Source organism: Peromyscus eremicus, chromosome 1 (assembly GCF_949786415.1).
Source record: "Peromyscus eremicus chromosome 1, PerEre_H2_v1, whole genome shotgun sequence".
Taxonomy (NCBI): domain Eukaryota; kingdom Metazoa; phylum Chordata; class Mammalia; order Rodentia; family Cricetidae; genus Peromyscus; species Peromyscus eremicus.
In genome coordinates this window covers 147343729-147366047 of record NC_081416.1, presented here as the reverse complement: position 1 = coordinate 147366047, position 22319 = coordinate 147343729, and the positions used below count along the sequence as shown (strand labels likewise).

Here is a 22319-nt window from a genome sequence, read left to right as displayed (position 1 = left end):
AATATTATCTTGAGTGAGGTAACATTTTCTGTAAAATAATATTTCATTCTTAAATGCTGCTGCATTTGATAATTTAAAGTATAATTAAGAAAAAGTATTATGAACAGATTAAAGAAATGTGTAGTTCAATAAATTTGCTTTGATAAATATAATGACTTGACTCAAAATCAAATCAAGACACAAAATACTTCCTTGCCTCTGTGAGTTCCCTCTCTTCCTCTAGTCATAACTCTGCCTTGGAGGTCAGTACTGTCCATATTTGTAATTTAATGTAAAATTGAGAGTACAAACTAAGAGTTTGTCATCATGTTGTGTGATATGTGATAAAATGGTTGTTAAAATTATACACACTAACATATAGGTGTATTTACACACACATACATATAGATGAATAGATATATAGATATATGAAGTAAATTTTCTTTCTCTCCATATAGTAAAAGCTGTTTTAGAAGAAAGTTCTGAATGTAATACATTATTACTACATAGAGATCTTGTGTTGTAAATTATTTTATTTCATCTTATACATTTGTTGCCTCATATTTTTACACGTTTTCCCATTTTCTATTACTACAAAGTTTTAGTAACCACCATCATATTATGCAGTCTGTCTGTATGTATTGACACTTTAAAATACATTTTATATGTAAATGAGGTTAGAATAGTTTTCTCCTTATGTTGATCTTACTTCCACTTGAGTTAAATGATAATTCCATTTCAATTAAAACTCCATTAATATATGTATCTATTTTAGGAAGTAGTAGGTTTCCATATAGCTTTTCATAAAAAAAAATAGTGTTATACTTAACCTTCCCCAAATGCTATCCTGTATCCTGCCGTCCTATTGAACTTGAGCTTTGAAACAGTGTTGGAAATGTGAGTATTTTGTGAGTCTTGAAGATGGACTATCTGAGTTTTACATTATGAAATGTGCATGACACTTTGGGATAGAGTGCAGAATGTCAAAAATCTTCATAGGCTTCTGCTTTAAATGTTTGTTATTATTATCCAGCTAGTGGTTGATTATACAAACTTTAGTGCATAACTGTTGGGCAGAACTCCACCCATATTTTATCCAAGGAAAATAACTCTGCACTTTTGACAGTTGAGGAATAATGTGCTGTGTATCTGTCTCAATTTCACAATCCATTTATCTGTTATATCATGGCTATATCTGCCATGTACTTAATCCCATAACTAATGTCCCAACAAACATACAATACTTTCTTTTACTAGTGGTAGACAAGCCTTTGTCAATTATTTTATTTTAATCTCATATGTCTTTATTTCATAGTGGGATTCTGGTAACAATATGAATTTAAGGTGTTTTTGTTTTCTTTCTACTGAAATTCAATTCTCCAAGTCGCTCTGTTTCGATTATCATGTGATATGAAGAGAGGATAGATTATTGTGTCTTATGGTTTGAGTGTTTGATAAATGGCTTAATGGCTTTACATGTCTATATAAAATATAATGGAGGTGAGGATGTATGGAAGAGGGGGAAATCTCACATGAAGGAAGAAAGAAAACAAAATGTGACAGGAAAAGACCAGAAATTTGTATTGAAGGACACTTTTTTAGAGTCTATCACTGAGAAAATTCATGGCAGGAACTAAAATACTATGGGATGGACACTGCTTGCTGGCTTCCTCACTTGGCATCTCTGAGGCAATTGTTTAGATAACTTTCTTATAGAGCTCCAGACCACTAGCCGAGGGAATGGCAAAGCCAAAAGTAGGCTGAGTCACCCTACATCAATTGACAACTAAGATAATCCCTCAGAGGTAATTTCATAAGATAAACTAGTGAAGATATTCAATTGGGACTTCTTAGGGGATCTTATTTTGTGTCAATATGCCAGTTTGATAACTAGGACATTGCATTTGTAAACTTACAACCCAAACGCTTCACATAAAGCCAAAATTTTTATATTTCTTGTCTCTGAGCTCTCATTTTAACATCATCACATAAAATACAATCAAAATTTCAAAGTCCCATACTCTTGAAGTTTTTAAGCAATTAAAAATTCAAAGACTCTTTACAAATCAAAAGTCCCTTAACTTGAAGCTCTTGCAAAATAAAGAACAAACCATATATATCTTACTCCAAAATGAAAAAAGAATACAAAATAAATGAAAAATCTAGCAGTGTAAATGCAAATAATGTAGCTCCATTGTAGATGTAACCAACCATCTTATTAATTAACAAACACAGAGCCGATTCAGAGAAGAAAGCCAAGAGGTCAGAGCTAAGAGCCTTACCCTTCCTACATCAGCGATCCTCTTTAGCCAAGAGAGCTCTCTGAAAGGGGTGTACTTCCTGCGTGTATGTCTCTATATAGTCTTTCAGTTCTGCTTTCTTATTGGTTGTAAAACCAACCACATGACTGCCTCAACACTGTCTGTTGTACAGCCCTCCAGGTATTCTATGGTATTGAGATTAAAGGCGTGTGTCTCCAGTGCTGGCTGTATCCTTGACTACACAGAGATCTACCTAGCTCTGCCTGCCAAGTGCTGGGATTAAAGGTGTGTACCACCACAACCAGCTTTTGCTGTGGCTCTAATAACTCTGACCCCAGGGCAACTTTATTTATTAACACACAATTAAAATCACATTTCAGTACAAATAAAATACCACCATACCACCATATTTCCCCTTTTCTATTTTAATAAAAAGAAAAAAGGAAAAAGGTTATAACTAACATGAGAAAAACTACATACAAAAGTACAATAACTATATACAATATATACAAGTAATAAATACCTAAACAATGTCTAGTCCATTTGTATTTGACAAATTCAGAGAAAATAATTCCATTATCTATCCTATTTTGGTAAGTCCAAAATGTACCTAATTCACTTTCTATATCCTAACTAGTCTTCAACTATAACTAACTAAACTTCAACTATAACTAACTAATCTTCAACTATAATTAACTAATCTTCAGCTCCCTCAGAGACCCAAGAAGGAAATAATATTACCTAACAAAAATAAAACAGGAAGTGCATGCAAGCAACTTCCAAAAAATTGTGAGTTGACAGAAACAGCCAGCTGCCTGGACAGTCACCTGAGGTTTCCCTGCAGTGGTGGGGCATCATCTTCAGCCTATAGGCTTAGCATATCTGACAGAATCATTTGTGAAGCAGGATGTACACAAGGTCAACAGTTCAACTTCACATTAGGTGAGAGCATTCCATGTACCAGAAACACCTGAATTCCACTAGTGTCATGTCATGATTCAGGATTTTAAATTCTGGAAATTGTTGATGGTTTTTTAATTCAGCTGTCCATTCTTCTTGGCTGTGTATATATGGCTTCATCTCAGCATCCCATTCTTTTCCACATCCCACTATCAAATGCCAGTCTACTATTGAGAGGCATGAGCTTAGTTACTCTTCAAGAATAACTATTTCAGCTGCTGTTCCATTGCACATCAGAAGCCATTGGCCCACTGCCTGTTCAGCTGCCATCGAAGAAAACGGCACTGTACCTTTTCTGAATTGCAAAGGCCACTTCCAGGATGGTGCCACATTGTCCTGGCCTCAGAAGATGCCTTTTGATAAAGCCATAACCACACTTGTTTTGGCAGGAATCAGTAGTCCTTTGTTTCATGTCCTGTCTGTCCATTTTGTCAGCAGTTGATTTGAGGATACTTTGTTGTCCAGTGGCTAACTTTTGCCAAAATGAAAGTTAACTCCATTTGCAGTTTCTTCAATGCCCATATTTCCTCTGAAGTAGATTGGTACTGCCAGGAGCCGACATGTCTCAAAAAAGAAAAATTCTCTAAGTTATTAAAACGTTTTAAATGCCATATTCTGTAGATCTCTGAAGGGTTTGAAGATGACCTGTCTAAAATATATCTGCTCAATTTTTAAAACATATCTAATATGACTACAAGTTCTATTGTAATGTCTAACTACTAACTTCCATTTCTTTATATCCTAATAGTTGGTAATAATAACATTCAAGGATCAGAAAATTGCATTGTTAAATGAATGGTATAAATACAATTAGAAATATACATATATCATTTTCTAACAATCTCAATCTGAATATATATAATTTGTATACAATATAAAACAATCCAATCCAATGTAAAGTATTTAAAACTAGTAATTGTCTTTTTCTTCTTTTCTTTTCTTTTCTTTCTTTCTCTCTCTATTTTTTTAAACAAGAACCTTAAATCTAATCTCCTTTGCTTAGCCTTTTTCCTAACCCTTGACAACAACTTGTAACCAACCCCCCTAAACAGTGAAAATTATCCCAGACACAAAACCCATTAAAAAGACCAAAAAACCACCCGCCTCACACCACCTCTTTGGGAATGTGGGCGTCATATTCTTAAAATTGCTTCCTGCTGGGTATGGGCAATGTTATCTTTATCCTGAAAGAAAAATTTTAGGTTAATTGTCAAATTCTAGGAAAGGTAACTATATCCTTCATTATCCAGTCTGTGTATAATGCCAAAGTTCAGGGTTTATCTCAAGTCCATATTCAAGTAGTCTTTGAGACTGGATCATCTCAGCTAGCCCTCTCAAAATTGCTCTGAGCACTTTGTAGTTCAAAGCTGATCTATAGATGATGTTTGTCAGCTTAGTGATATTTGTCAGCTTAGTGGAATTGTTGTTGTTGTGGGGCCCCATCTTCTTCCTGGAGACTTCAGTTGATGTTAGGCCTGGCCGTGAATTCCTGCAGAAAACTGATAAGAGACTCGAACACAAAGACATATATATGCAGCTAATTGAAGCCTTTTTTCTTTCTAGAATTAGTTAGTACTCTATATGACCATTCATATCTTAACAAAGTTTAAAATGTATACATATCTATCTATATATATATATTAATCTTGTAAATTTTGATATAAAATTCATACTTTAAGAAAAGTTTAAAGAATCAGAATAGAATCAAAGAGTTGAGATTAGTAATAGAATTAATTAATTAATTAATAATGAATTAATTTGGTTATTTTCCTGTCCCATAGCAGAAGATGGCTCTTTTCTTCTGGCATGATACAGGGAGTTTGCATTTTCCTTTTAACAACATGCTTGAGTTTAAAGAAGGAGAGAGCCATTCTCCAACTCCAAAGTCAGCTTTAAATTTTAATTGAACTGGGACTATTAGAAGCCCAATAGTGTTAAATCTTTAGAGAAGAGCAGAAACAAACATTTAGGAAGACATAAAATTTTTTAGATAATACATACCCATACACCGTTTCACTCTGTTTCCTGGGATAGATGATTTGTCCCTTTTCTTCAGTTGTCTCATTTGTCCAGTGTTCTTCAGATTCCTTAACCTTCATTCTCCTAAAAGACAAAAACAAAAACCTTTCCCCAAGACTAATTTTGGGGATGTTCCTTTTCGGCAAGTTATTATCTGATTAAATGAAAAGACATGTGTTACTGGTATAAGTTAGTTTAAATTGGATGTTCATGCTGGTTGATGAGCTATCACCTCCTCTAATTAAGAGGTTTCTCTTGTTCAAATCGAACCTTTATCAATTTTGATGGTACGCACAGCTTATCTTCTCCTGTAGAAACAAAAGCAAAACCTTGTCCCCAATGTAACACATACCCTGGTTTCCATTCTGAGGTCAGTACATCCTTAAAGTATAGAAGCTGGTTTAATTCTGTAGTTTTTTCTGTTGTCCAATATCTCTCTGCAGCTGTTGTTCCTTTCTCATTGGCATTAAGAAAATTCAAAGTTAATAGAACATTATGCAGTCTATTTCTGGGTTTTTTTGTTACCCCTTTCTGTTTATTTAGCATATCCTTTAGAGTTCTGTTTGATCTTTCTATAACTGCTTGACCTGTAGGATTATGTGGAATGCTTGTAATATGCTTTATATTGTAATAAGCAAAAAATTGTTTCATTTAACAGAGACATAAGATGGAGCATTGTCAGTTTTAATTTGTGCAGGTATACCCATGATGGCCATAACTTCTAGTAAATGAGTGATTACAGAATCAGCTTTATCAGAACTCAAAGCAGTTGCCCATTGAAATCCTGAATAAGTATCAATGGTATGGTGTATATATTTCAATTTTCAAAATTCTGCAAAGTGAAACACATCCATCTGCCAGATTTCATCCCTTTGAGTACCCTTTGGGTTACATCCTGCTGGTAATGGTGTTTGATTTTAGAAGGAACAAGTAGGACATTTCTTTACTATTTCTTTGGCTTGTTGCCAGGTTATAGCAAAATTCTTATTTAAACCTTTACTATTGACATGATTTTTTTATGAAATTCTGAGGCCTCCAGCACATTTCCTATCAATAATTTATCAATCTCATCATTGCCTTGTGCTAGAGAGCCTGGCAGACCAGTATGGGATCGAATGTGAGTTATATATAAAGGATGACTCCTTTTCCTGATTGTATCTTGTAATTGAATAAATAGTGAAGTTAATTCTGAAGCATCAGGGATAAATTCTGCAGTCTCAATATTTAATACTACTCTTTCAGCATACTGAGAGTCAGTTACTATGTTGAGAGGTTCTGAAAAATCCATTAATACCAACAGAATAGCATACAATTCTGATTTTTGAACTGAATTTTAAGGACTTTGAAACATTTTACTTAAATTTTCTGATTTGTAACCTGCCTTTCCTTGTTTGTTGGCATCTGTATAAAATGTACGAACTCCAGATATGGGTTTTTCCTGTACAATTTGAGGCAAGATCCAGTCAGCTCTCTTTATAAGATCAATTCTATCGCTTTTGGGATATTTGCTGTTAATTTCTCCCAAATAGTTACTGCAAGCTCTTTGCCAAGGTTCACTTTCTGTCCATAATTTTTCAATGTCCTCCTTAGTTAAAGGTATGACAATTTCTGCTGGGTCTATTTCTGCTAATTGACGAAGTCTCAATTTTCCTTTCCAAATCAAGTCAGAGATTTTTTCCACATAAGTTTTTAATTTTTTATTTGGTTTATTTGGTAAAAATATCCATTCCAATATAATATCTTCCCTCTGCATTAATATTCCTGTAGGAGAATGCCTAGAAGGTAAAATAACCAAAATGCAATCCAGCTTTGGATCAATACAATCCACTTGCCCTTCACGTACTTCCTTTTCTACCAAGGCCAATTCTTTCTCAGCTTCAGGTGATAATTCTCTTGGACTATTTAAGTCCTTGTCACCTTCTAAGGTTTTGAACAAATTATGCAGTTCATCATTTTTTACCCCAACAATAGTTCGTAGATAAGAAACATCTCCAATTAATCTTTGAAAGTCAATAAGAGTCTGTAGTCTATCTCTCCTAATTTGCACCTTTGGGGGTCTAATTTTTTGTAGCTCTATTTTATATCCTAATAGAGTCTCCTCTTTGTATCTGTTCAGGAGCAATTTGTAATCCCCAGCAAGGCAAAATTTTCTTTACTTCTTCAAACATTCTTTCTAAAGTATCTGCATTTGAGTCAGCTAGTAAAATATCATCCATATAATGATAAATTATAGATCGAGGAAATTTTTTACGTATCACTTCCAATGGCTGTTGTACAAAATATTGGCACAGAGTTGGGCTATTCAACATTTCCTGTGGGAGGACCCTCCATTGAAATCTTTTAACTGGTTGAGAATTATTATAAGTAGGCACTATGAAAGCAAATCTTTCTCTGTCTTTTTCTTGTAAGGGTATTGAAAAGAAACAGTCTTTTAAATCAATAACTATGAGAGGCCATCCTTTTGGTAACAGAGTAGGCAAAGGAATTCCAGATTGTAGAGAGCCCATTGGCTGAATTACTTTGTTAATTGCTCTAAGGTCTGTTACCATTCTCCATTTACCAGATTTCTTTTTAATAACAAATACAGGAGAATTCCAAGGGCTGGTTGATTCTTCAATATGCTGAGCATCTAACTGTTCTTCTACCAACTCTTCTAAAGCCTGGAGTTTCTCTGTTGCTAAAGGCCATTGCTGGACCCATACAGGCTTGTCTCTTAACCATTTTAAAGGCAGAGCTATTGGTGTCTTTGGAAGATCATCAGTTGTTGTGCCCTGTTCTTGTATAATATGGATGGCTGGTGACCACTCAGAATAATGCTTTCTAATATTTCTCTCAGAAACATGTGCTAGTTTATGATTTGTTTCTGAGATTGGAGGGATGTTAATCTGAGTATTCCATTGTTGCAACAAGTCTCGACCCCACAGGTTCATAACTATGTTAACCACATATGGTTTTAATTTTCCTCTCTGTCCTTCTGGACCTATACATTTGAGCCATCTTGCACTCTGTTTCACCTGAGATAATGTCCCAATTCTTAACAGTTGAACGTTTACCTCCTGAAGAGGCCAAGTTGGATGCCAAAATTCTGGTGCAATTATGGTAACGTCCACACATGTGTCTACCAGACCAGACAACAAAACATCATTTATTTTTATCAATAATTTTGGTCTTTGTTCATTAACAGAAGTTTGCCAAAAAATTTTCTTTATGTTTTATCCTGAATTTTCTATTTTCTCTGTTTCATCATCCTGACCAGCATGATTTATTCCAATAAGCATTTGGTTATTTAATTGCTCTGAATAGGGGTTTCCTCTATGACTGCAGGAAAGATTTGAACTGGATTTGCTCTTGGGGCCTGCATGAGGCCCCTCTGGGAGTTTCCCGAAGACTGAGGCAAAGGATTACCCTTTCTGTCCCTTGTTGATCTACATTTGTTGGTCCAATATTTTCCCTTACCACACCTTCTGCATACTCCAGAAAAAAGGGGCATTCTGTTGCCATTGTTCCTTGAAGAAACATTGTTTCTAGGAATGACCTGTTTACAGTCCCTTTTCAAATGTCCTTGCTTTCCACATCCAAAACATCTAACATTCCTCAAATCTTTTGAAATTGCTTCTCCTACCCACGTATCATCATGGTCATGAGCCTCAACATTAACCGTGTCTCTAATCCAATCTTCCAAAGGTGCAGATATTGCCTTTAATGGCCTGATTATTCTTTTGCATGCTACATTCGCATTCTCAAAGGCCAAAGATTCAATTATTATCTTACTAGCTTCTGAATCTGGGACCATTCTCTTTACTGCTTAAGCCAGTCTTTGTAAAAAATCTGTGAAAGATTCTTTTGGGCCTTGTATAACCCTTGTAAATGACTCATTTTTTTCCTGGTTCCTCAACTCTGTCCCATGCATTCAAGGCTGCTGTTTGACACAAAATTAGAGTTTGGACATCATATAAACATTGTGTTTGTGCTGAAGCATATTGACCTTCTCCAATAAGCTGATCCTGGCAGACTTGTATTCCTTTATCCCTCCATTGTTTTTCTATGTTTTTAGCTTCATCCTTGAACAAAGTTAGCCACTGAAGCCTTTGGCTGGGTTCAGGAACAGCTTGTGCCACCTCCCACCAGTCCTGTGGAACAATCCTGTTATATGTTGACCAAGAGTTTAACATTTGCTTTACATATGGGGAATGCATGCCATAAGATACTATTGCCTCCTTAAAGCTTTGTAAATCTAACATTTCAATTAGAGCCAAAATATTTTGTGTAGTCATTTTTTTTTTTTTTGGTTTTTCGAGACAGTGTTTCTCTGTGTAGCTTTGCGCCTTTTCCTGGAACTCACTTGGTAGTCCAGGCTGGCCTCGAACTCACAGAGATCCACTGGCTCTGCCTCCCGAGTGCTGGGATTAAAGGCATGCACCACCACCGCCTGGCTTGTGTAGTCATTTTATTAGGCAACTGCTGTATGGTTACTGGACAAATTAAGGGTGACTGTGTGAAAACAGGCTTTCTTTCTGTAAACTTATGATCCAGTCTTGAAGCAACTTCACTGTTAATTTCTTCTGTCTGAATTTTTACAGGTTTATCAAGTTTTTCTTGCTGTCATCCTGGCACTTAAATTGACTATCTTTTTTAAATAGTAATATGAGGATAAGCATAGTAATAAACTGCATAATTCAATCAACATTAATCTTCTCATATAGTTGTTTCATTGTCAGACTGCCCAAAATTGCAAACAAAGCCCAATTTTCTTCCAATGTACACAGAAAACCCATTTTTTTAATGTGGAAAAAAATTCTCTTTTAAATAGTTTCCTTTAAAATGTCTGATATGTTAATTGACTTACCAAGTCTGCGTAGAACAGTAGAAATCTGAGGTAATTTCAAATTAGTGTCCGAGGTGTGAATCCAGAGAGAGAGTAGCCACAAGTTCTGCCTAAGAGTTGAATCCAGCCACGTGTTTCCGCCTGAGCTGAGTCAAGGCTTGGCTCTGGCTTCCTTAAGCTCCAACCACGTGTGTTGGCTTTACATACAGGGGCCCTGTTCGGCAGGGCAGCCTGAGTTGTTTGTAGCACCGGCTTTAAGCTAACCACTTGGGACTATGGTCAGTCTGGCCTGAGACCAAGCCAACCTGGGCCCGGGCTAGGGAGCTGGCCACCCAGGCAGGAAACCGGACCTGCCACCAAGCCAAGTTAAGCACTTTTTAATGGATTCTTGTCACGTTGGGCACAAAATGTAGATGTAACCAACTGTCTTATTAATTAAGAAACACAGAGCCGATTCAGAGAAGAAAGCTAAGTGGTCAGAGCTAAGAGCCTTACCCTTCCTGCTTCAGCGATCCTCTTCAGCTAAGAGAGCTCTCTAAAAGGGGCGTACTTCCTGCGTGTATGTCTTTATATAGTCTTTCTGTTCTGCCTTCTCATTGGTTGTAAAATCAACCACATGACTGCCTCGACATTGTTGTACAGCCTTCCAGGTCTTCTATGGTATTGAGATTAAAGGCATGTGTCTCCAGTCCTGGCTGTATCCTTGACCACACAGAGATCTACCTAGCTCTGCCTGCCAAGTGCTGGGATTAAAGGTGTGTACCACCACAACCGGCTTTTGCTATGGCTCTAATACATACAATTAAAATCACATTTCAGTACAAATAAAATACCACCATACCACCATATTCCATGTTCAACATCTAGGACTCACTCACTGTGTAGTGGTCTAGTTCCAAAATGTTTGTGCAGGTCCATTCTCCAGCTCTGCCATTTACAAGAAACACATTTTGTCTCATATTCTCTACCATTTACAGCAAACACAGTTTGTCACATAGACTCAGACTGTCTGCCCTCCACACCTGCCTTTGTCCTTGAAACCATCTGGTGGCTGGCACTGTTATTTCTAATATGCTAGGGAGCATGATAGAAGAGGAGTGTCCTTGGTAAGGTTTCTATTTGCTGTGAAGAGGTACCATGACTATGGCAACTTTTAGAAAGGAAAACATTTAATTGGAGCTACCCTACAGTTCAGAGGTTTTGTCTATTATCATCTTGTTGGGGAACATGCTGGGAAACATGGTGCTGGAGAAGGAGCTGAGAACTCTACATCTTGACCCACAGGCAACAGAAAGTGAACTATGTGTCCCATATTGAGCATAGCTTGAGCATATAAAATCTCAAAGTCCACCTCCACAGTGACACACTTTCTCTACCAAGGCCACACCTCCTAACACTGCAACTCTCTATAGGACAAGCATTCAAATATATAAGTCTATGAGGGCCATACCTACTCAAACTACCAAAAGAGGGGTCCAAATGAACCATAATATTAGGAAGTGTGCTGTGAAATTGTCTTTTCAAGAAATGATTACATAAACAATACCAGAACAATGACACTATCAGTGAACATGCTAACACAGAAGGTAGAAATTTCCAAGTTCTAACCCTAGACAAAGAATGATAGACAATTAATAAGTTCTGGCAGGGGGAGAGTTAGTTTCTCACAGGTTTAAGACCAGAGTGGTCAGTCATTATTTTAGTTAGCATTTCTATTGCTCTGAAGAGACAAAATGACCAAAGCAAGTGTTATAAAGGAAATAATTTAATTGCAGATGCCTTATAGTTCAAAGGTATAGTCCATTGTAATCATGGCAGGAAACATGGCAACATGCATACAGACATGGTGCTGGAGAAGGAGCTGACAGTTCTACATCCAGATCAGCTGACAGCAGGAAGAAAGATAACACTGATCCTGGATTGAGTTTCTGAAACCTCAAATTCTGACCCCAGGAACACACTTCTTCCAACAAGACCACACCTACTCCTTCAAGGCCACACCTCCTAATAGTGCCCTTCCCTATGAGCCTATAGCAACCATTTTAATTCAAACACCACATTATACCTCTTGTATAGACTTGTAGCTATATCAGATAAATTCAGTCCATCTTCAAATATACCCATAGTCTACCAATGTGAACCTTGTTTAAAAGTCCAAAGTTCAGAGTCTTTTCTGAAACTCAATCAATCTCTTAACTATAACCCCTTGCAAAATCAAAATAAAAAAAGCAGGTCATATACTTCCAACATATAATGGCACACAATAAACAATACTTTTCCAAAATGGAGGACAGGGATGATAGTGAAGAAATACTGTACCAAAACAAGACTAAAAACAAGCTGGGTGAACTCCACACTCTGCATCTCAGTGTCTGATGTTAAAGAGCTCCTCAGAACTCAACCTCCTTTCAGCCATTTTGACAGCAATGCACTTCTTTCCCTTTGTTTGGGTCCACTTCCTGTTAGTGGGCAAGTTTGAGAATAGAAAGCTTGTCATCAAAGAGAAGGTCATCAGCATCTACCAGGAGCAAGATCCCACCATCAAGTGGGATGATGCTAGTGCCAAGTTTACTGGTGTTTTCACCAGTAGAGAGGCCTGGAGCCACTTGAAAATTGGGGCCCAAAGGGTGATCATCTCTGCTCTTTCTGCTGATTCTCCCATGTTTGTGATGGGTGTGGACCATGAGAAGTATGATGATTCACTCAAAGTTGTCAGCAATGCCTCTTGTACCATTAACTGCTTAGCCCCTCTATCCAAGGTCATCCATCACAACTTTGGCATTGTGAAAGAACTCATAATGACAGACCATGCAATCACTATCACCCAGAAAACTGTGGATGGCCCTTCTAGAAGATGTGGTGTGATGGCCCAGAACATCATCCCTGTATTCACTGTTGCTGCCAAGGCTGTGGGAAGGTCATCCCAGAGCCCAATCAGAAGCTCTCTGGCATGGCCTTCAGTGTTCCTATCCACACGTCTGACATGGATCTGACATGTCACCTGGTGAAAGCTGCCAAGTATGATATGATGACACCAAGAAAAATGTGAAGCAGACATCCTAGGGCCCACTAAATGACATCTCAGGCTACATTAAAAACCAGGTTGTCTCCTGCAGCTTTAAAAGTGATATCTACTCTTCTATCTTTGATGCTGGGGCTGGCAGTGCTGTCAATGCCAATTTTGTAAGGTTTATTTCTTCTTATGATAATGAATACTACAGCTACAGCAGTAGGGCAGTGGATCTCATGGCCTACATGGACTGCAAGAAGTAAGAAGCCTTGGACCACCTACCCCAGAAAGAACACAAGAGCAAGACAGGTTCTGGACTTTAAAGGAGTCCCTGTCCCAATTCAGCCCCCAACACTGAACATCTCCCTCACAGTTTTTGTTCCAGAACCCCAGAAGGAAGGGAAAAGCTCAGGGATCCCTACTCTCTTGAATGTCATTAATAAAGTTCACTATACCCACAAAAATTGTGTTTATTACTATAATGTAAATAGTTATGGAAATTTGAATATGCTTAATTATCCAGAAATAAGGTAATTAATACATAAATTTGAGGATATTCATTCAAAAAAACATATAGAGCAATTAAAACAAAGAACTATACCTATATACCTCATTAGGAATAAAAATATAAATATAGCAATGAGCATGAAAAAGTATTATAGAACAAAAGAGATAATACAACATAAACATGTCACTTCTTTTCAATATTTTTTGTTTGTTTTTGTTTTTTTAATTTTTTCTATTTTATAATTTAATTTAATTTTACATATCAGCCATGGATTCCCAAGTCCCCCCACACCTTCCTCCCATCCCACCCCCAAATGCCATCTCCTCTAGGTCAAAGACCCCCCTAGGGATTCAGTTCAACCTGGTAGATTCAGTCCAGGCAGGTCTAGTCCCCTCCTCCCAGGCTGAGCAGAGTGTCTCTGCATAAGCCCCAGGTTCCAAAAAGCCAGCTCATGCACTAAGGACAGGTCCCCGTCCCACTGCCTGGGTGCCTCCCAAACAGTTCAAGCTGATCAACTGTCTCACTTATACAGTGGGCCTGATCCAGTAGGGGGCTCCTCAGCTATTGGTTCATAGTTCATGTGTTTCAATTCATTTGGCTATTTGTCCCTGTGCTTTATCCAACCTTGGTCTCTACAATTCTCATTCATACAAACCCTCCTCTTTCTATCCAACTGGACAGTAGGGCTTTCTCTCCACCATTGCCAATAGTCTATTGTGGAGGTATCTTTGTGGATTTCTGGGGACCTCTCTAGCATGCGGTCTTATGGAGATTACTTCCTAAATATAACACCAGTAGCACAGACACTGAGAGAAACAATCAATCAATGGGACCTCTTGAATCTGAGAAGCTTTTGTAGAGCAAAGGATACGGTCAACAAAACAAAGCGACAGCCTACAGAATGGGAAAAGATCTTCACCAACCCCACATCTGACAGAGGACTGATTTCCAGAATATATAAAGAACTCGAGAAATTAGACATCAAAATGCCCAACAGTCCAATTAAGAAATGGGCTATAGAACTAAACAGAGAATTCTCAACAGAGGAAGCTCAAATGGCTGAAAGACATTTAAGGAATGGCTCAACATCCCTAATCATCAGAGAAATGCAAACCAAACAACTCTGAGATACCACCTTACGCCTGTCAGAATGGCTAAGATCAAAAACACTGAAGACACCTTATGCTGGAGAGGATGTGGAGCAAGGGGAATTCTCCTCCACTGCTGATGTGAATGCAAGCTTGTACAGCCATTTTGGAAATCTTTTAATATTTTTTATTTAAAACAATTTTTAATTCTCTTTCTTTGTTGTATCTTTGTGTGGTTTGGGTATCAAGATAACTGTAGCCTCATAAAAAGAAGTTGGTACTCTTCCTTTTGTTTCTATTGTGTGGAACAATTTGAAAAGTACTGGTATTAACTCTTTTTTGAAAATCTAGTAGAATTCTGCACTGAAACCATCTGATTCTGGCCTTTTTTTATTAGGAGACATTTAATGACTATTTCTATTTCCTTAGGGATTATTGGTCTATTTAAATTGTTTGTCTGGTCTTGATTTAACTTTGGTATGTGATATCTATTCAGAAAATTGTTCATTTCTTTTAGATTACCCACTTTTGTGAAGTACAGGTTTTTTATGTACGACCTTATGATTCTCCGTATTTCCTCATTGGTTACTGTTATGTCTCCCTTTTCATTTCTGAAAGAGAATTACAGACTAATCCCCCTCATGAATATTGATGCAAAAACACTGAATAAAATATTGACAAGCTGAATCCAAGAACACATCAAAAAAAATCCACCATTACCAAGTAGGCTTCATCCCAGAGATGCAAAGATGGTTCAACATACAAAAATCTGTCAATGTAATACATCATATAAAAAAAACTGAAAGAAAAAGAAACACATGGTCATCTCATTGGATGCTGAAAAGGCCTTTGACAAAATCTAACACTCCTTCATGATAAAGGTTCTAGAGACATCAGGAATACAAGGAACATACCTAAACATAACAAAGACAATTTATAGCAAGCTGACAGCCAACATCAAATTAAATGGAGAGAAACTCAAAGTGAGTCCACTAAAATCAGGAACAAGACAAGGCTGTCTATTATCTCCATATTTATTCAATATAGTACTGGAAGTTCTAGCTAGAGCAATAAGACAACAAAAGGAGATCAAGGGGATATAAATTGGAAAGGAAAAAGTCAAACTTTCCCTATATGCAGATGATATGACAGCATACATAAGTGACCCCAAAAGTTCTACCAGGGAACTCCTACAACTGATAAATTCCTTCAGTAAGGTGGCAATATACAATATTAACTCAAAAAAGTAAGTAGCCCTCTTATATCAAAATGATAAATGGGCTGAGAAAGAAATCAGAGAAACATCACCCTTTGCAATAGCCACAAATAATATAAAATAGCTTGGGGTAACTCTAACTAAGCAAGTGAAAGACCAGTATGATAAGAATTTTAAGTCTCTGAAGAAAGAAATTGAAGAAGATGTCAGAAAATGGAAAGATCTCCCATGCTCATGGATAGGTAGAATTAAAATAGTAAAATAGGCAATCTTCCCCCAAACAAACTACATATTCAATGTATTCCCCATCAAAATCCCAACACAATTCTTCACAGACTTGGAAAAAATAATACTCAACTTCATATAGAAAAACAAAAAAAACAGCATAGCTAAAAGAATCCTGTACAATAAAGCCACAACTGGAGGCATCACCATCCCTGAACTCAAATTCTACTTTAGAGCTATGGTAATAAAAACAGCTTAGTATTGGCATAAAAACTGACATGTGGACAAATGGAATCGATTTGAAGATCCTGACATTAATGCACAAACCTATGAACACCTGATTTTTGACAAAGAAATCAAAACTGTACAATGAAAAAAAGAAAACTTTTTCAACAAATGATGCTGGGATGTCAACATGTAGAAGATTGCAAATATATCCACATCTATCACCATGCACAAAACTCAAGTCCAATTGGATCAAAGACCTCAACATAAATTCAGTTACACTTAACTTAATAGAAGAGAAAATAGGAAGTAGTCTTGAATGCATTGGCACAGGAGACCACTTTGTAAATATATTTCAGTAGCACAGACACTGAAAGCAACAATTAATAAATGGGACCTCCTGAAACTGAGAAGCTTCTGTAAGGCAAAGGACATGGGGAATAATACAAAACAACAGCCTACAGAATGTGAAAATAATATTCACCAACTCCACATCTGACAGATGGCTGATCTCCAGAATATATAAAGAATTCAAGAAGCTAAACATCAAAGTATCAAACAATCCAATAAATAATGGCTATAGAACTAAACAGAGAATTCTCAACAGAAGAATCTCAAATGGCTGAAAGACATTTAAGGAATTGCTCAACATCCTTAGTCATCAGGGAAATGCAAATCAAAATGAATCTGAGATATAATCTTACACCTATCAGTATGGCTAAGATCAAAATCACAGAAGACAACTTATGTTGGAGAGGATGTACATCAAAGGAAACACTGCTCCGTTGTTGGTGGAAGGGCAAACTTGTACAGGCATTTTGGAAACCAGTATGACAGTTTCTCAGAAAATTGGGAATCAATCTACCCCAAGACCCAGCTATACCAATCTTGGACATATACTGAAGGAATGCTCAATCATACCACAAGGACACATGCTCAACTATGTTCATAGCACCATTATTCCTGAAAATGACCCAAACCTGAAAACAACCTATATGGCCCTCAACTGAAGAATAAATAAAGAAAATATGATACATATATACAATGGGGTACTTATTACTCAGCAGTGAAAAAACAATGATATCATGAAATTTTCAGGCAAATGGATGGAACTAGAAAATAAAATCCTGAGTGAGGTAATCCAGAATTAGAAGGACAAATATGGTGTGTACTCACTCATAAGTGAATACTTGATGTAAAGCAAAGGATAACCAGACTACAACCTAGAGCTCCGGAGAAGCCAGCTAACAAGTATGACCCTAATAGGGATGCATGGATCACCCTGAGAAGGGGAACTAGATAAGATCTCCTAGAGTAAACTGGTAATGAGGTAGGGCAATAGAGGTTAGGGAATGGGGGATGAGAACATAATGAAATGGAATGGTTGAGCTAGAACAGAGATAGCGTGGGAGAGCAACAAAAGAGTAACCATGATATAGGGTGGTATCATGAGGATAGGAAGAAACTGGGTGGTAGGGAATTTACCAAGAATCCACAAGAATTACCCCAATTTAGACTACCACCAATAGTGGAGAACTAGCTTACTCCAGTAATCAGATTGGTGAATACCCTAATTGTCATCATAGAGCCTTTCTCCAGTAACTGATGGAAGCAGATGAAGAAATCCAGAACCAAACACCATGCCAAGTTCCAGCAGTCCAGTTGAAGAGACAGAAGAGGAATTTTATGAGCAAGGAGCATCAAGATCATGATGGGGAAACCTACAGAGACAACCAAACCAAACTAGTGGGAACTCATGAGCTTTAGACTGACAGCTGTGGAGCTTCCATGGGTCTGGACTAGGCCCTCTGCATAGGCAAGACATTTGCATAGCAAGATCTGATTAAGGGGCCCCCTGGCTGTAGGATCAGTATTCATCCCTGATGCATGAGCTGGTTTTATGTAGCCCACTACCTATAGTAGGACCCCTTGCACAGCCTTGATGCTGGGGGTTGGTGGGGGGTTGGACCTGACTCTAGTGAGTGCACCGAGCTCTGCTGACTCTCCATGGGAGGCCTTACTTTCTTGTAGGAAAAAGTGGGGGATATGTTGGGGGGGACGCTGAAGGGGCTGGAGGAGAGAATAGAAGGTGATCTGTGGTTGGTATGTAAAATGAATTAAAAAATTCTCAGTTAAGGAATACAAATTTTAAACTTAAATATATTTGATCACATTGTTCCCCTTCCCCCAAGTCCTTCCAGATCTTCTTCTGCTCCTATCCACCTTTAAGTTCTTTCTCAAAAAAAAAAACCAAACTAAAACACAAAACACTCTGAAACCAAGAAAACAAAAGTTTAACTTCAGTGTGGCCATGAAGGGATTTGAGTAGACCAATGATAAATTTATTACCTAGTCATAAAGCCTTAGAGTGCAAGTTCATAATGCTTGATGCTCCTACCTATGATGGGAGTGCATTCAGAGAAAAGCACTTACTTAGAGAAATGATTACAGCTGGAAGTTATCCTGTGTCCTGCCTGGGCCCTGCAGTTGGGATGAATCTATCCTACTCATGTCCAATAGCTACTTGGTCCCAAATAAACACACAGAGGCTTATATTATTTTCAAACTATATGTCCTAATGGCTCAGGCTTCTTGCTGGCTAGCTCTTACATCTTAAATTAACCCATTACTATAAATCTATACTTTGCCACATGGCTTGTGGCTTACCTATATTTTATATCTTGCTTCTCCTGGCAGCAGCTCCTCTCTTGACTCTATTTTCATTTCCTGTCTATCCTCAATTTCCTGCCTAGCTATAACCTGACTTGACATAGGCCAAATGACATCAGATCTGACCAGTCAAGACCCCATGGAAGGTCTCCAATGACACCATGGCCCAGGTGATCAAACATCCAGAATGGCTTCAAGGCAACTGGCTCAGACAATGCAACCTTACAGACTATTTCTAGTCAGGACTTGATCATAATCGTAATTTTCTCAGGATCCCCATTAGATTGCCAGCAACCTCAACCAGCAGGAAGTTGTGTGAGAAGCTATGCAAAAATTTCCAAAATATTGTTTATAAATGTTTATTTTTATTTAAAGGGTAGTTGATTATAAATACAATCTCTTTCTAAAAAAGGGATAATATAGATATGATGTGATAAAAAGGTAGATTATTGAAACTACTTTTAAAAAGCAACAACTTGTTTAAAATGTTTTACATTGCTATAGATTTTAGTTTATTACAAATTTAAAGTTAATTTTGTTATACTGTATATATATTTCTACTCTTGTTTAAGATATGTTTATGTAACTCATTGAAAATTCTACTTTGTAATTAAGAAATAGAATTATAATTAGTCAGCCGGGCGGTGGTGGCGCACGCCTTTAATCCCAGCACTCGGGAGGCAGAGCCAGGCGGATCTCTGTGAGTTCGAGGCCAGCCTGGGCTACCAAGTGAGTTCCAGGAGAGGCACAAAGCTACACAGAGAAACCCTGTCTCGAAAAACCAAAAAAAAATAATAATTAGTCATCTGTGATAATCACACTTATAGTTATGTTAGTTAAGTTTTCTAGGTATACATAGATATATTTCAATTAGGTAGGTAATCTTCAAACACTTCAAAGACCTACAGAATATGGCATTTAAAATGTTTTAAGATCTTAGACTTTCTGGACAATGAGCCATGACTGCTCCTGGCAGCACTGATTTACTTCAGAGATGAGGATGGGCATCAAGACATGCCATATGGAATTTATCTTCTTCTTGGCAAAAATAGCCATTTGGGCAAGAAACTGTTCTTGTCTGGACTACTTGACAAAATGTTCTATCAACTGGACATGCAGGAACCATAGGAAGGTGACCACTGAACTTTGCAAGTCAAGATGGTCCTTCAGGTTCCTACTTCACAGAGGAGACTACTAGACATTCTACAGGACACAGAGAGAAGGATTTGAGAGAATCTAGGCCTATAGGCTGAAGATGGATGCCCCAACATTAGCGAGGAACTTTGAGTTACTGTCCAGGTAGCCAGCTGTCTCTGTCATTCTAGATTTTTGGAAGTTGCTTACAATGCTCTTCATGTTTACTTAAGTAATATTATATCCTTCTCAGGTCTTTGATGTAGTAGAAGTCTAGATAGTTATGGTTATAATTTTCCCTGGTTATAATAAAAGATAAATTACATATGAAGCTTTAGACTCACAAATATAAGATAAATAGAATATTTTCTTTAATTTTGCCAAAAACAAATAGACTAGATATTGTAACTATAATTCTTGCTTGATAACTGTTTTGTTATATGTAATTTTACTATGTTAAAAGTAAAACCTTTCCTTTTGATTGGACAGAAAAGGGGAAGTGCTATGGGATGTTGTTCTGCATGCTGTGAATGTGTTGCTCTGATTGCTTGATAAATAAAATGCTAACTGGACAGTAACCAGGCAGGAAAAGTAGGCAGGGTAAACAGAAAAGGAGAATTCTGGGAAAAGAATAGGCTGAGTCAGGATTTGCCAGAAAGACACAGAGGAAACAAGATGACAAGACAGAACTGAGAAAAGGTACCGAGCCACGTGACTAAACAAAAATAAGTATTATGTGTTAATATAAGTGTAAGGGCTAGTCAATAACAAGCCTGAGCTAATGGTCATACAATTTCTAAATAATATAAGCCTCTGTGGGTTTATTGAGGTCTCAGGGGCTGTGGATCAGGTGGGACACAGGAAAACTTCCAACTACAGAAGATGACCTCCTTCCACTGCTGAGTAATCATCTCAGATGAATATGCTATTCTCGTGCTATGCATCTAAGTGCTTCCTGAAGCTCAACAAAGCTGTTTTTGGTCTTTATTTGAATGTCCTACCAACAAACATTAATTAATGTTAATTAAGTATACTCAGGGCTGTCCACCAAAGACATTTAGGAATATTGAGAATTTCTCTATCACTTGGTCTGTGCCTGTTCTAATGTCTTCTCTTGCATTTGCATTTTTACATCACTTAAATCATCCAACACTATAAATCTACATATATACATTCATTTCTAAAAAAAACGAATTCCAAGGCCTGACACAAACTAAACATAAGGTTGTAGAATTGTTCCTATTTTGAATTTCTGATACTCTATGATATGGTTTTATGTTTTTTTAAAGTACATACTCATTTATATTAAAAGGAGAAACTGAATGATTCCTTTTCTTTCTCTTGATGTTACTTTTACATTTTCAAAAATAATAATGAAGAAAAGAGGAATAAAGGGATGTGTTTGTCTTATTCTTCATGTTAAGAGTTAATGTCATTCAGTAAGCTGCTGGCTGTAATATATCACCTTTACCATCTCAGGGTATTTTGTTCCTATTGCAAATTTCTTCAGAGTTTTCATCCTGAGGAGACACTCAATTTTGCCAATGTCATTTTTTTGCATCTTTTAAAATTATCAAATGGGTTTCTTTCTTCATTTTATTTATATATTATGTTATATTTATTAACATTTTCATGTTGAAGGATCAATGCATTCTTTGAAAAAAATTATTCATTGTGTATACTTTTATCTGTTTTTAAATCCTTATCATAGCTGTTGTTACTTTATTTTCAATTTCATATGTGTAAACAATTCATTGTGAGCACATTCACCCTGTATTACTCTCTCATCCCCCTGCTTCTGCTGATCTCTTTCTTCAACCAGTCTCTTTCCTAATTTGGTGTCTTATTTTTATAATTCATTGATCATACAATCTTTATTTCTTTACATGTTTTCTGTTGATTCTTTTGTTGTTCATTTCTAATTATATTTGATATTATAAGACAGGGAGCATTTCAATTTGTTGGCCTTTATGAAGACTGTTTTAAGAGCTAAAATATTTTAGAGGAACTTTTGTGTATTGCTGAGAAGGATATGTGCTCCAGAGTTGTTGGATGAAGTGCTAGGCACTTGTATATTAAGTCTCTTTTAGCTAAAGTGGTTTATCTATGAAGCTTCCTTGTCAATTTATATTATGAATAATTCATTAATAAATGTTGGAATCAGATGTAATAGCCCTTGCCTGTAATCCCAGCAGTCTA

At 37.0% G+C, this 22319-nt stretch overlaps 1 pseudogene; it reads left to right on the top strand.

The window, feature by feature from the left end:
- Positions 1 to 12470: 12470 nt before the first annotated feature.
- Positions 12471 to 13317, top strand: LOC131919993 (glyceraldehyde-3-phosphate dehydrogenase-like; annotated as a pseudogene).
- Positions 13318 to 22319: the final 9002 nt, after the last annotated feature.